This window comes from Oncorhynchus tshawytscha, unplaced genomic scaffold (genome assembly GCF_018296145.1).
Source record: "Oncorhynchus tshawytscha isolate Ot180627B unplaced genomic scaffold, Otsh_v2.0 Un_contig_1037_pilon_pilon, whole genome shotgun sequence".
NCBI classification, from domain to species: domain Eukaryota; kingdom Metazoa; phylum Chordata; class Actinopteri; order Salmoniformes; family Salmonidae; genus Oncorhynchus; species Oncorhynchus tshawytscha.
Genome location: NW_024609542.1, coordinates 95,756 through 113,121, shown reverse-complemented (window position 1 = coordinate 113,121; position 17,366 = coordinate 95,756).

The following is a 17,366-nucleotide window of genomic DNA, read 5'->3' as shown; positions in this document are numbered from 1 at the left end:
ATATAATAGAGACAGTAGATCTAGCTGGTCTGTCATAATATAATAGAGACAGTAGATCTAGCTGGTCTGTCATAATATAATAGAGACAGTATATCTGAGCTGGTCTGTCATAATATAATAGAGACAGTAGATCTAGCTGGTCTGTCATATTATAATAGAGGCAGTAGATCTAGCTGGTCTGTCATAATATAATAGAGACAGTAGATCTAGCTGGTCTGTCATAATATAATGGAGACAGTAGATCTTGCTGGTCTGTCATAATATAATAGAGACAGTAGATCTAGCTGGTCTGTCATAATATAATAGAGACAGTAGATCTAGCTGGTCTGTCATAATATAATAGAGACAGTATATCTGAGCTGGTCTGTCATAATATAATAGAGACAGTAGATCTAGCTGGTCTGTCATAATATAATAGAGACAGTAGATCTAGCTGGTCTGTCATAATATAATAGAGACAGTAGATCTAGCTGGTCTGTCATAATATAATAGAGACAGTAGATCTAGCTGGTCTGTCATAATATAATAGAGACAGTAGATCTAGCTGGTCTGTCATAATATAATAGAGACAGTAGATCTAGCTGGTCTGTCATAATATAATAGAGACAGTAGATCAAGCTGGTCTGTCATAATATAATAGAGACAGGAGATCTAGCTGGTCTGTCATAATATAATAGAGACAGTAGATCTAGCTGGTCTGTCATAATATAATAGAGACAGTATATCTTGCTGGTCTGTCATAATATAATAGAGACAGTAGATCTAGCTGGTCTGTCATGTTATAATTGAGGCAGTAGATCTAGCTGGTCTATCATAATATAATAGAGACAGTAGATCTAGCTGGTCTGTCATAATATAATAGAGACAGTAGATCTAACTGGTCTGTCATATTATAATAGAGGCAGTAGATCTAGCTGGTCTGTCATAATATAATAAAGACAGTAGATCTAGCTGGTATGTCATAATATAATAGAGACAGTATATTGGGCTGGTCTGTCATAATATAATAGAGACAGTAGATCTAACTGGTCTGTCATATTATAATAGAGGCAGTAGATCTAGCTGGTCTGTCATAATATAATAGAGACAGTAGATCTAGCTGGTATGTCATAATTTAATGGAGACAGCATATCTTGCTGGTCTGTCATAATATAATAGAGACAGTAGATCTAACTGGTCTGTCATATTATAATAGAGGCAGTAGATCTAGCTGGTCTGTCATAATATAATAGAGACAGTATATTGAGCTGGTCTGTCATAATATAATAGAGACAGTAGATCTAACTGGTATGTCATATTATAATAGAGGCAGTAGATCTAGCTGGTCTGTCATAATATAATAGAGACAGTAGATCTAGCTGGTATGTCATAATATAATGGAGACAGTATATCTTGCTGGTCTGTCATAATATAATAGAGACAGTAGATCTAGCTGGTCTGTCATATTATAATAGAGGCAGTAGATCTAGCTGGTCTGTCATAATATAATAGAGACAGTATATTGAGCTGGTCTGTCATAATATAATAGAGACAGTAGATCTAACTGGTCTGTCATATTATAATAGAGACAGTAGATCTAGCTGGTCTGTCATAATATAATAAAGACAGTAGATCTAGCTGGTCTGTCATAATATAATGGAGACAGTAAATCTTGCTGGTCTGTCATAATATAATAGAGACAGTAGATCTAGCTGGTCTGTCATAATATAATAGAGACAGTAGATCTAGCTGGTCTGTCATAATATAATAGAGACAGTAGATCTAGCTGGTCTGTCATAATATAATAGAGACAGTAGATCTAGCTGGTCTGTCATAATATAATAGAGACAGTAGATCTAGCTGGTCTGTCATAATATAATAGAGACAGTAGATCTAGCTGGTCTGTCATAATATAATAGAGACAGTAGATCTAGCTGGTCTGTCATAATATAATAGAGACAGTAGATCTAGCTGGTCTGTCATAATATAATAGAGACAGTAGATCTAGCTGGTCTGTCATAATATAATAGAGACAGTATATCTTTCTGGTCTGTCATAATATAATAGAGACAGTAGATCTAGCTGGTCTGTCATAATATAATAGAGACAGTAGATCTAGCTGGTCTGTCATAATATAATAGAGACAGTAGATCTAGCTGGTCTGTCATAATATAATAGAGACAGTAGATCTAACTGGTCTGTCATATTATAATAGAGACAGTAGATCTAGCTGGTCTGTCATAATATAATAGAGACAGTAGATCTAGCTGGTCTGTCATAATATAATAGAGACAGTATATCTTGCTGGTCTGTCATAATATAATAGAGACAGTAGATCTAGCTGGTCTGTCATAATATAATAGAGACAGTAGATCTAGCTGGTCTGTCATAATATAATAGAGACAGTAGATCTAGCTGGTCTGTCATAATATAATAGGAGACAGCATATCTTGCTGGTCTGTCATAATATAATAGAGACAGTAGATCTAACTGGTCTGTCATATTATAATAGAGGCAGTAGATCTAGCTGGTCTGTCATAATATAATAGAGACAGTATATTGAGCTGGTCTGTCATAATATAATAGAGACAGTAGATCTAACTGGTATGTCATATTATAATAGAGGCAGTAGATCTAGCTGGTCTGTCATAATATAATAAAGACAGTAGATCTAGCTGGTATGTCATCATATAATGGAGACAGCAAATCTTGCTGGTCTGTCATAATATAATAGAGACAGTAGATCTAGCTGGTCTGTCATATTATAATTGAGGCAGTAGATCTAGCTGGTCTGTCATAATATAATAGAGACAGTAGATCTAGCTGGTCTATCATAATATAATAGAGACAGTAGATCTAGCTCGTCTGTCATAATATAATAGAGACAGTAAATCTTGCTGGTCTGTCATAATATAATAGAGACAGTAGATCTAGCTGGTCTGTCACAATATAATAGAGACAGTAGATCTAGCTGGTCTGTCATAAAATAATAGAGACAGTAGATCTAGCTGGTCTGTCATAATATAATAGAGACAGTATATCTTGCTGGTCTGTCATAATATAATAGAGACAGTATATCTGAGCTGGTCTGTCATAATATAATAGAGACAGTAGATCTAGCTGGTCTGTCATAATATAATTGAGGCAGTAGATCTAGCTGGTCTGTCATAATATAATAGAGACAGTAGATCTAGCTGGTCTGTCATAATATAATAGAGACAGTATATCTGAGCTGGTCTGTCATAATATAATAGAGACAGTAGATCTAGCTGGTCTGTCATAATATAATAGAGGCAGTAGATCTAGCTGGTCTATCATAATATAATAGAGACAGTAGATCTAGCTGGTCTGTCATAATATAATAGAGACAGTATATTGAGCTGGTCTGTCATAATATAATAGAGACAGTAGATCTAGCTGGTCTGTCATAATATAATAGAGACAGTAGATCTAGCTGGTCTGTCATAATATAATAGAGACAGTAGATCTAACTGGTCTGTCATAATATAATAGAGACAGTAGATCTAGCTGGTCTGTCATAATATAATAGAGACAGTAGATCTAGCTGGTCTGTCAAAATATAATAGAGACAGTAGATCTAGCTGGTCTGTCATAATATAATAGAGACAGTAGATCTAGCTGGTCTGTCATAATATAATAGAGACAGTATATCTAGCTGGTCTGTCATAATATAATAGAGACAGTAGATCTAGCTGGTCTGTCATAATATAATAGAGACAGTAGATCTAGCTGGTCTGTCATAATATAATAGAGACAGTAGATCTAGCTGGTCTGTCATAATATAATAGAGACAGTAGATCTAGCTGGTCTGTCATAATATAATAGAGACAGTAGATCTAGCTGGTCTGTCATAATATAATAGAGACAGTAGATCTAGCTGGTCTGTCATAATATAATAGAGACAGTAGATCTAGCTGGTCTGTCATAATATAATAGAGACAGTAGATCTAGCTGGTCTGTCATAATATAATAGAGACAGTAGATCTAGCTGGTCTGTCATAATATAATAGAGACAGTAGATCTAGCTGGTCTGTCATAATATAATAGAGACAGTAGATCTAGCTGGTCTGTCATAATATAATAGAGACAGTAGATCTAGCTGGTCTGTCATAATATAATAGAGACAGTAGATCTAGCTGGTCTGTCATAATATAATAGAGACAGTATATTGAGCTGGTCTGTCATAATATAATAGAGACAGTAGATCTAACTGGTCTGTCATATTATAATAGAGGCAGTAGATCTAGCTGGTCTGTCATAATATAATAGAGACAGTAGATCTAGCTGGTCTGTCATAATATAATAGAGACAGTATATCTTGCTGGTCTGTCATAATATAATAGAGACAGTAGATCTAGCTGGTCTGTCATAATATAATAGAGACAGTAGATCTAGCTGGTCTGTCATAATATAATAGAGACAGTAGATCTAGCTGGTCTGTCATAATATAATAGAGACAGTATATCTTGCTGGTCTGTCATAATATAATAGAGACAGTAGATCTAGCTGGTCTGTCATAATATAATAGAGACAGTAGATCTAGCTGGTCTGTCATAATATAATAGAGACAGTAGATCTAGCTGGTCTGTCATAATATAATAGAGACAGTAGATCTAGCTGGTCTGTCATAATATAATAGAGACAGTAGATCTAGCTGGTCTGTCATAATATAATAGAGACAGTAGATCTAGCTGGTCTGTCATAATATAATAGAGACAGTAGATCTAGCTGGTCTGTCATAATATAATAGAGACAGTAGATCTAGCTGGTCTGTCATAATATAATAGAGACAGTAGATCTAGCTGGTCTGTCATAATATAATAGAGACAGTATATCTAGCTGGTCTGTCATAATATAATAGAGACAGTAGATCTAGCTGGTCTGTCATAATATAATAGAGGCAGTAGATCTAGCTGGTCTGTCATAATATAATAGAGACAGTAGATCTAGCTGGTCTGTCATAATATAATAGAGACAGTAGATCTAGCTGGTCTGTCATAATATAATATAGACAGCAGATCTAGCGGGTCTGTCATAATATAATAGAGACAGTAGATCATGCTGGTCTGTCATATTATAATAGAGACAGTAGATCTAGCTGGTCTGTCATAATATAATAGAGACAGTAGATCTAGCTGGTCTGTCATAATATAATAGAGACAGTAGATCTAGCTGGTCTGTCATAATATAATAGAGACAGTAGATCTAGCTGGTCTGTCATAATATAATAGAGACAGTATATCTTGCTGGTCTGTCATAATATAATAGAGACAGTAGATCTAGCTGGTCTGTCATAATATAATAGAGACAGTAGATCTAGCTGGTCTGTCATAATATAATAGAGACAGTATATTGAGCTGGTCTGTCATAATATAATAGAGACAGTAGATCTAGCTGGTCTGTCATAATATAATAGAGACAGTAGATCTAGCTGGTCTGTCATAATATAATAGAGACAGTAGATCTAGCTGGTCTGTCATAATATAATAGAGACAGTAGATCTAGCTGGTCTGTCATAATATAATAGAGACAGTAGATCTAGCTGGTATGTCATAATATAATGGAGACAGCATATCTTGCTGGTCTGTCATAATATAATAGAGACAGTATATCTTGCTGGTCTGTCATAATATAATAGAGACAGTAGATCTAGCTGGTCTGTCATAATATAATAGAGACAGTAGATCTAGCTGGTCTGTCATAATATAATAGAGACAGTATATCTTGCTGGTCTGTCATAATATAATAGAGACAGTAGATCTAGCTGGTCTGTCATAATATAATAGAGACAGTAGATCTAGCTGGTCTGTCATAATATAATAGAGACAGTAGATCTAGCTGGTCTGTCATAATATAATAGAGACAGTAGATCTAGCTGGTCTGTCATAATATAATAGAGACAGTAGATCTTGCTGGTCTGTCATAATATAATAGAGACAGTAGATCTAGCTGGTCTGTCATAATATAATAGAGACAGTAGATCTAGCTGGTCTGTCATAATATAATAGAGACAGTAGATCTAGCTGGTCTGTCATAATATAATAGAGACAGTAGATCTAGCTGGTCTGTCATAATATAATAGAGACAGTAGATCTAGCTGGTCTGTCATAATATAATAGAGACAGTAGATCTAGCTGGTCTGTCATAATATAATAGAGACAGTAGATCTATCTGGTCTGTCATAATATAATAGAGACAGTAGATCTAGCTGGTCTGTCATAATATAATATAGACAAGTAGATCTAGCTGGTCTGTCATAATATAATAGAGACAGTAGATCTAGCTGGTCTGTCATAATATAATAGAGACAGTAGATCTAGCTGGTCTGTCATAATATAATAGAGACAGTAGATCTAGCTGGTCTGTCATAATATAATAGAGACAGTAGATCTAGCTGGTCTGTCATAATATAATAGAGACAGTAGATCTAGCTGGTCTGTCATAATATAATAGAGACAGGAGATCTAGCTGGTCTGTCATAATATAATAGAAACAGTAGATCTAGCTGGTCTGTCATAATATAATAGAGACAGTAGATCAAGCTGGTCTGTCATAATATAATAGAGACAGTAGATCTAGCTGGTCTGTCATGTTATAATTGAGGCATGAGATCTAGCTGGTTTGTCATAATATAATAGAGACAGTAGATCTAGCTGGTCTGTCATAATATAATAGAGACAGTAGATCTAACTGGTCTGTCATAATATAATAGAGGCAGTAGATCTAGCTGGTCTGTCAAAATATAATAGAGACAGGAGATCGAGCTGGTCTGTCATAATACAATTGAGACAGTAGATCTAGCTGGTCTACCATAATATAATAGAGACAGTAGATCTAGCTGGTCTGTCATAATATAATAGAGACAGTATATCTTGCTGGTCTGTCATAATATAATAGAGACAGTAGATCTATCTGGTATGTCATAATATAATAGAGACAGTAGATCTAGCTGGTCTGTCATAATATAATAGAGACAGTAGATCTAGCTGGTCTGTCATAATATAATAGAGACAGTAGATCTAGCTGGTCTGTCATAATATAATAGAGACAGTAGATCTAGCTGGTCTGTCATAATATAATAGAGACAGGAGATCGAGCTGGTCTGTCATAATACAATTGAGACAGTAGATCTAGCTGGTCTACCATAATATAATAGAGACAGTAGATCTAGCTGGTCTGTCATAATATAATAGAGACAGGAGATCTAGGTGGTCTGTCATAATATAATAGAAACAGTAGATCTAGCTGGTCTGTCATAATATAATAGAGACAGTAGATCAAGCTGGTCTGTCATAATATAATAGAGACAGTAGATCTAGCTGGTCTGTCATAATATAATAGAGACAGTAGATCTAGCTGGTCTGTCATAATATAATAGAGACAGTAGATCTAGCTGGTCTGTCATAATATAATAGAGACAGTAGATCTAGCTGGTCTGTCATAATATAATAGAGACAGTAGATCTAGCTGGTCTGTCATAATATAATAGAGACAGTAGATCTAGCTGGTCTGTCATAATATAATAGAGACAGTAGATCTAGCTGGTCTGGCATAATATAATAGAGACAGTAGATCTGGCTGGTCTGTCATAATATAATAGAGACAGTATATCTGGCTGGTCTGTCATAATACAATAGAGACAGTATATCTAGGTGGTCTGTCATTATACAATAGAGACAGTAGATCTAGCTGGTCTGTCATCATATAATAGAGACAGTAGATCTAGCTTGTCTGTCATAATATAATAGAGACAGTAGATCAAGCTTGTCTGTCATGATATAATAGAGACAGTAGATCTAGCTGGTCTGTCATATTATAATGGAGGCAGTAGATCTAGCTGGTTTGTCATAGTATAATAGAGACAGTAGATCTAGCTGGTCTGTCATAATATAATAGAGACAGTAGATCTAGCTGGTCTGTCATAATATAATAGAGACAGTAGATCTAGCTGGTCTTGTCATAATATAATAGAGACAGTAGATCTAGCTGGTCTGTCATAATATAATAGAGACAGTATATCTGAGCTGGTCTGTCATAATATAATAGAGACAGTAGATCTAACTGGCCTGTCATATTATAATAGAGGCAGTAGATCTATCTGGTCTGTCATAATAGAATAGAGACAGTAGATCTAGCTGGTATGTCAAAATATAATGGAGACAGCATATCTTGCTGGTCTGTCATAATATAATAGAGACAGTAGATCTAGCTGGTCTGTCATATTATAATTGATGCAGTAGATCTAGCTGGTCTGTCATAATATAATAGAGACAGTAGATCTAGCTCGTCTGTCACAATATAATAGAGACAGTAAATCTTGCTGGGCTGTCATAATGTAATAGAGACAGTAGATCTAGCTGGTCTGTCACAATATAATAGAGACAGTTAATCCAGCTGGTCTGTCATAATATAATAGAGACAGTAGATCTAGCTGGTCTGTCATAACATAAAAGAGACAGTATATCTAGCTGGTCTGTCATAATATAATAGAGACAGTAGATCAAGCTGGTCTGTCATAATATAATAGAGACAGTAGATCTAGCTGGTCTGTCATAATATAATAGAGACAGTAGATCAAGCTGGTCTGTCATAATATAATAGAGACAGTAGATCTAGCTGGTCTGTCATAATATAATAGAGACAGTAGATCTAGCTGGTCTGTCATAATATAATAGAGACAGTAGATCTAGCTGGTCTGTCATAATATAATAGAGACAGTAGATCTAGCTGGTCTGTCATAATATAATAGAGACAGTAGATCTAGCTGGTCTGTCATAATATAATAGAGACAGTAGATCTAGCTGGTCTGTCATAATATAATAGAGACAGTAGATCTAGCTGGTCTGTCATAATATAATAGAGACAGTAGATCTAGCTGGTCTGTCATAATATAATAGAGACAGTAGATCTAGCTGGTCTGTCATAATATAATAGAGACAGTAGATCTAGCTGGTCTGTCATAATATAATAGAGACAGTAGATCTAGCTGGTCTGTCATAATATAATAGAGACAGTAGATCTAGCTGGTCTGTCATAATATAATAGAGACAGTATATCTAGCTGGTCTGTCATAATATAATAGAGACAGTAGATCTAGCTGGTCTGTCATAATATAATAGAGGCAGTAGATCTAGCTGGTCTGTCATAATGTAATAGAGACAGTAGATCTAGCTGGTCTGTCATAATATAATAGAGACAGTATATCTGAGCTGGTCTGTCATAATATAATAGAGACAGTAGATCTAGCTGGTCTGTCATAATATAATAGAGACAGTAGATCTAGCTGGTCTGTCATAATATAATAGAGACAGTAGATCTAGCTGGTCTGTCATAATATAATAGAGACAGTAGATCTAGCTGGTCTGTCATAATATAATAGAGACAGTATATCTGAGCTGGTCTGTCATAATATAATAGAGACAGTAGATCTAGCTGGTCTGTCATAATATAATAGAGACAGTAGATCTAGCTGGTCTGTCATAATATAATAGAGACAGTAGATCTAGCTGGTCTGTCATAATATAATAGAGACAGTAGATCTTGCTGGTCTGTCATAATATAATAGAGACAGTAGATCTAGCTGGTCTGTCATAATATAATAGAGACAGTAGATCTAGCTGGTCTGTCATAATATAATAGAGACAGTATATCTGAGCTGGTCTGTCATAATATAATAGAGACAGTAGATCTAGCTGGTCTGTCATAATATAATAGAGACAGTAGATCTAGCTGGTCTGTCATAATATAATAGAGACAGTAGATCTAGCTGGTCTGTCATAATATAATAGAGACAGTATATCTGAGCTGGTCTGTCATAATATAATAGAGACAGTAGATCTAGCTGGTCTGTCATAATATAATAGAGACAGTAGATCTAGCTGGTCTGTCATAATATAATAGAGACAGTAGATCTAGCTGGTCTGTCATAATATAATAGAGACAGTAGATCTTGCTGGTCTGTCATAATATAATAGAGACAGTAGATCTAGCTGGTCTGTCATAATATAATAGAGACAGTAGATCTAGCTGGTCTGTCATAATATAATAGAGACAGTAGATCTAGCTGGTCTGTCATAATATAATAGAGACAGTAGATCTAGCTGGTCTGTCATATTATAATAGAGACAGTAGATCTAGCTGGTCTGTCATAATATAATAGAGACAGTAGATCTAGCTGGTCTGTCATAATATAATGGAGACAGTATATCTTGCTGGTCTGTCATAATATAATAGAGACAGTAGATCTAGCTGGTCTGTCATAATATAATAGAGAGTAGATCTAGCTGGTCTGTCATAATATAATAGAGACAGTATATTGAGCTGGTCTGTCATAATATAATAGAGACAGTAGATCTAGCTGGTCTGTCATAATATAATAGAGACAGTAGATCTAGCTGGTCTGTCATAATATAATAAAGACAGTAGATCTAGCTGGTCTGTCATCTATAATGGAGACAGCAAATCTTGCTGGTCTGTCATAATATAATAGAGACAGTAGATCTAGCTGGTCTGTCATAATATAATAGAGACAGTAGATCTAGCTGGTCTGTCATAATATAATAGAGACAGTAGATCTAGCTGGTCTGTCATAATATAATAGAGACAGTAGATCTAGGTCTGGTCTGTCATAATATAATAGAGACAGTAGATCTAGCTGGTCTGTCATAATATAATAGAGACAGTATATGGTCTGTCATAATATAATAGAGACAGAGCTGGTCTGTCATAATATAATAGAGACAGTAGATCTAGCTGGTCTGTCATAATATAATAGAGACAGTAGATCTAGCTGGTCTGTCATAATATAATAGAGTCAGTAGATCTAGCTGGTCTGTCATAATATAATAGAGACAGTATATTGAGCTGGTCTGTCATAATGTAATAGAGACAGTAGATCTTGCTGGTCTGTCATAATATAATAGAGACAGTAGATCTAGCTGGTCTGTCATAATATAATAGAGACAGTAGATCTAGCTGGTCTGTCATAATATAATAGAGACAGTAGATCTAGCTGGTCTGTCATAATATAATAGAGACAGTAGATCTAGCTGGTCTGTCATAATATAATAGAGACAGTAGATCTAGCTGGTCTGTCATAAAATAATAGAGACAGTAGATCTAGCTGGTCTGTCATAATATAATAGAGACAGTATATCTGAGCTGGTCTGTCATAATATAATAGAGACAGTAGATCTAGCTGGTCTGTCATAATATAATAGAGACAGTAGATCTAGCTGGTCTGTCATAATATAATAGAGACAGTAGATCTTGCTGGTCTGTCATAATATAATAGAGACAGTAGATCTAGCTGGTCTGTCATAATATAATAGAGACAGTAGATCTAGCTGGTCTGTCATAATATAATAGAGACAGTAGATCTAGCTGGTCTGTCATAATATAATAGAGACAGTAGATCTAGCTGGTCTGTCATAATATAATAGAGACAGTAGATCTAGCTGGTCTGTCATAATATAATAGAGACAGTAGATCTAGCTGGTCTGTCATAATATAATAGAGACAGTATATCTTGCTGGTCTGTCATAATATAATAGAGACAGTAGATCTAGCTGGTCTGTCATAATATAATAGAGACAGTAGATCTAGCTGGTCTGTCATAATATAATAGAGACAGTAGATCTAGCTGGTCTGTCATAATATAATAGAGACAGTAGATCTAGCTGGTCTGTCATAATATAATAGAGACAGTAGATCTAGCTGGTCTGTCATAATATAATAGAGACAGTAGATCTAGCTGGTCTGTCATAATATAATAGAGACAGTAGATCTAGCTGGTCTGTCATAATATAATAGAGACAGTAGATCTAGCTGGTCTGTCATAATATAATAGAGACAGTAGATCTAGCTGGTCTGTCATAATATAATAGAGACAGTAGATCTAGCTGGTCTGTCATAATATAATAGAGACAGTAGATCTAGCTGGTCTGTCATAATATAATAGAGACAGTAGATCTAGCTGGTCTGTCATAATATAATAGAGACAGTAGATCTAGCTGGTCTGTCATAATATAATAGAGACAGTAGATCTAGCTGGTCTGTCATAATATAATAGAGACAGTAGATCTAGCTGGTCTGTCATAATATAATAGAGACAGTAGATCTAGCTGGTCTGTCATAATATAATAGAGACAGTAGATCTAGCTGGTCTGTCATAATATAATAGAGACAGTAGATCTTGCTGGTCTGTCATAATATAATAGAGACAGTAGATCTAGCTGGTCTGTCATAATATAATAGAGACAGTAGATCTAGCTGGTCTGTCATAATATAATAGAGGCAGTAGATCTAGCTGGTCTGTCATAATATAATAGAGACAGTAGATCTAGCTGGTCTGTCATAATATAATAGAGATAGTAGATCTAGCTGGTCTGTCATAATATAATAGAGACAGTAGATCTTGCTGGTCTGTCATAATATAATAGAGACAGTAGATATAGCTGGTCTGTCATAATATAATAGAGACAGTAGATCTAGCTGGTCTGTCATAATATAATAGAGACAGTAGATCTAGCTGGTCTGTCATAATATAATAGAGACAGTAGATCTAGCTGGTCTGTCATAATATAATAGAGACAGTAGATCTAGCTGGTCTGTCATAATATAATAGAGACAGTGGTCTGTCTAGCTGGTCTGTCATAATATAATAGAGACAGTAGATCTAGCTGGTCTGTCATAATATAATAGAGACAGTAGATCTAGCTGGTCTGTCATAATATAATAGAGACAGTAGATCTAGCTGGTCTGTCATAATATAATAGAGACAGTAGATCTAGCAGTTCTGTCATAGTACAATAGAGACAGTAGATCTAGCTGGTCAGTCATAATATAATAGAGACAGTAGATCTAAATGGTCTGTCAAAATATAATAGAGACAGTAGATCTAGCTGGTCTGTGATATTATAATAGAGACAGTAAATCTTGCTGGTCTGTCATAATACAATAGAGACAGTAGATCTAGCTGGTCTGTCATAATATAATAGAGACAGTAGATCTAGCTGGTCTGTCATAATATAATAGAGACAGTAGCTAGCTGGTCTGTCATAATATAATAGAGACAGTAGATCTAGCTCATCTGTCATAATATAATAGAGACAGTAGATCTAGCTGGTCTGTCATAATATAATAGAGACAGTAGATCGAGCTGGTCTGTCATAATATAATAGAGACAGTAGATATAGCTGGTCTGTCATAACATAATAGAGACAGTAGATCTACCTTGTCTGTCATAGTATAATAGAGACAGTAGATCTAGCTGGTCTGTCATAATACAATAGAGACAGTAGATCTAGCTGGTCTGTCATAATATAATAGAGGCAGTAGATCTAGCTGGTCTGTCATAATATAATAGAGACAGTAGATCTAGCTGGTCTGTCATAATATAATAGAGACAGTAGATCTAGCTGGTCTGTCATAATATAATAGAGACAGTAGATCTAGCTGGTCTGTCATAATATAATAGAGACAGTAGATCTAGCTGGTCTGTCATAATATAATAGAGACAGTAGATCTAGCTGGTCTGTCATAATATAATAGAGACAGTAGATCTAGCTGGTCTGTCATAATATAATAGAGACAGTAGATCTAGCTGGTCTGTCATAATATAATAGAGACAGTAGATCTAGCTGGTCTGTCATAATATAATAGAGACAGTAGATCTAGCTGGTCTGTCATAATATAATAGAGACAGTAGATCTAGCTGGTCTGTCATAATATAATAGAGACAGTAGATCTAGCTGGTCTGTCATAATATAATAGAGACAGTAGATCTAGCTGGTCTGTCATAATATAATAGAGACAGTAGATCTAGCTGGTCTGTCATAATATAATAGAGACAGTAGATCTAGCTGGTCTGTCATAATATAATAGAGACAGTAGATCTAGCTGGTCTGTCATAATATAATAGAGACAGTAGATCTAGCTGGTCTGTCATAATATAATAGAGACAGTAGATCTAGCTGGTCTGTCATAATATAATAGAGACAGTAGATCTAGCTGGTCTGTCATAATATAATAGAGACAGTAGATCTAGCTGGTCTGTCATAATATAATAGAGACAGTAGATCTAGCTGGTCTGTCATAATATAATAGAGACAGTAGATCTAGCTGGTCTGTCATAATATAATAGAGACAGTAGATCTAGCTGGTCTGTCATAATATAATAGAGACAGTAGATCTAGCTGGTCTGTCATAATATAATAGAGACAGTAGATCTAGCTGGTCTGTCATAATATAATAGAGACAGTAGATCTAGCTGGTCTGTCATAATATAATAGAGACAGTAGATCTAGCTGGTCTGTCATAATATAATAGAGACAGTAGATCTAGCTGGTCTGTCATAATATAATAGAGACAGTAGATCTAGCTGGTCTGTCATAATATAATAGAGACAGTAGATCTAGCTGGTCTGTCATAATATAATAGAGACAGTAGATCTAGCTGGTCTGTCATAATATAATAGAGACAGTAGATCTAGCTGGTCTGTCATAATATAATAGAGACAGTAGATCTAGCTGGTCTGTCATAATATAATAGAGACAGTAGATCTAGCTGGTCTGTCATAATATAATAGAGACAGTAGATCTAGCTGGTCTGTCATAATATAATAGAGACAGTAGATCTAGCTGGTCTGTCATAATATAATAGAGACAGTATATTGAGCTGGTCTGTCATAATATAATAGAGACAGTAGATCTAACTGGTCTGTCATATTATAATAGAGGCAGTAGATCTAGCTGGTCTGTCATAATATAATAGAGACAGTAGATCTAGCTGGTCTGTCATAATATAATAGAGACAGTATATCTTGCTGGTCTGTCATAATATAATAGAGACAGTAGATCTAGCTGGTCTGTCATAATATAATAGAGACAGTAGATCTAGCTGGTCTGTCATAATATAATAGAGACAGTAGATCTAGCTGGTCTGTCATAATATAATAGAGACAGTAGATCTAGCTGGTCTGTCATAATATAATAGAGACAGTAGATCTAGCTGGTCTGTCATAATATAATAGAGACAGTAGATCTAGCTGGTCTGTCATAATATAATAGAGACAGTAGATCTAGCTGGTCTGTCATAATATAATAGAGACAGTAGATCTAGCTGGTCTGTCATAATATAATAGAGACAGTAGATCTAGCTGGTCTGTCATAATATAATAGAGACAGTAGATCTAGCTGGTCTGTCATAATATAATAGAGACAGTAGATCTAGCTGGTCTGTCATAATATAATAGAGACAGTAGATCTAGCTGGTCTGTCATAATATAATAGAGACAGTAGATCTAGCTGGTCTGTCATAATATAATAGAGACAGTAGATCTAGCTGGTCTGTCATAATATAATAGAGACAGTAGATCTAGCTGGTCTGTCATAATATAATAGAGACAGTAGATCTAGCTGGTCTGTCATAATATAATAGAGACAGTAGATCTAGCTGGTCTGTCATAATATAATAGAGACAGTAGATCTAGCTGGTCTGTCATAATATAATAGAGACAGTAGATCTAGCTGGTCTGTCATAATATATAATAGAGACAGTAGATCTAGCTGGTCTGTCATAATATAATAGAGACAGTAGATCTAGCTGGTCTGTCATAATATAATAGAGACAGTAGATCTAGCTGGTCTGTCATAATATAATAGAGACAGTAGATCTTGCTGGTCTGTCATAATATAATAGAGACAGTAGAGATAGCTGGTCTGTCATAATATAATAGAGACAGTAGATCTAGCTGGTCTGTCATAAAATATTAGAGACAGTAGATCTAGCTGGTCTGTCATAATATAATAGAGACAGTATATCTTGCTGGTCTGTCATAATATAATAGAGACAGTAGATCTAGCTGGTCTGTCATAATATAATAGAGACAGTAGATCTAGCTGGTCTGTCATAATATAATAGAGACAGTAGATCTAGCTGGTCTGTCATAATATAATAGAGACAGTAGATCTAGCTGGTCTGTCATAATATAATAGAGACAGTAGATCTGAGCTGGTCTGTCATAATATAATAGAGACAGTAGATCTAGCTGGTCTGTCATAATATAATAGAGACAGTAGATCTAGCTGGTCTGTCATAATATAATAGAGACAGTAGATCTAGCTGGTCTGTCATAATATAATGAGACAGTATCTTGCTGGTCTGTCATAATATAATAGAGACAGTAGATCTTGAGCTGGTCTGTCATAAATAATAGAGACAGTAGATCTAACTGGTCTGTCATATTATAATAGAGACAGTAGATCTAGCTGGTCTGTCATAATATAATAGAGACAGTAGATCTAGCTGGTCTGTCATAATATAATAGAGACAGTAGATCTTGCTGGTCTGTCATAATATAATAGAGACAGTAGATCTAGCTGGTCTGTCATAATATAATAGAGACAGTAGATCTAGCTGGTCTGTCATAATATAATAGAGACAGTAGATCTAGCTGGTCTGTCATAATATAATAGAGACAGTAGATCTAGCTGGTCTGTCATAATATAATAGAGACAGTAGATCTAGCTGGTCTGTCATAATATAATAGAGACAGTAGATCTAGCTGGTCTGTCATAATATAATAGAGACAGTAGATCTAGCTGGTCTGTCATAATATAATAGAGACAGTAGATCTAGCTGGTCTGTCATAATATAATAGAGACAGTAGATCTAGCTGGTCTGTCATAATATAATAGAGACAGTAGATCTAGCTGGTCTGTCATAATATAATAGAGACAGTAGATCTAGCTGGTCTGTCATAATATAATAGAGACAGTAGATCTAGCTGGTCTGTCATAATATAATAGAGACAGTAGATCTAGCTGGTCTGTCATAATATAATAGAGACAGTAGATCTAGCTGGTCTGTCATATTATAATAGAGACAGTAGATCTAGCTGGTCTGTCATAATATAATAAAGACAGTAGATCTAGCTGGTCTGTCATAATATAATGGAGACAGTAAATCTTGCTGGTCTGTCATAATATAATAGAGACAGTAGATCTAGCTGGTCTGTCATAATATAATAGAGACAGTAGATCTAAATGCTCTGTCATAATATATTAGAGACAGTAGATCTAGCTGGTCTGTCATAATATAATAGAGACAGTAGATCTAGCTGGTCTGTGATATTATAATAGAGACAGTAAATCTTGCTGGTCTGTCATAATATAATAGAGACAGTAGATCTAGCTGGTCTGTCATAATATAATAGAGACAGTAGATCTAGCTGGTCTGTCATAATATATTAGAGACCGTAGATCTAGCTGGTCTGTCATAATATAATAGAGACAGTAGATCTAGCTGGTCTGTCATAATATAATAGAGACAGTAGATCTAGCTGGTCTGTCATAATATAATAGAGA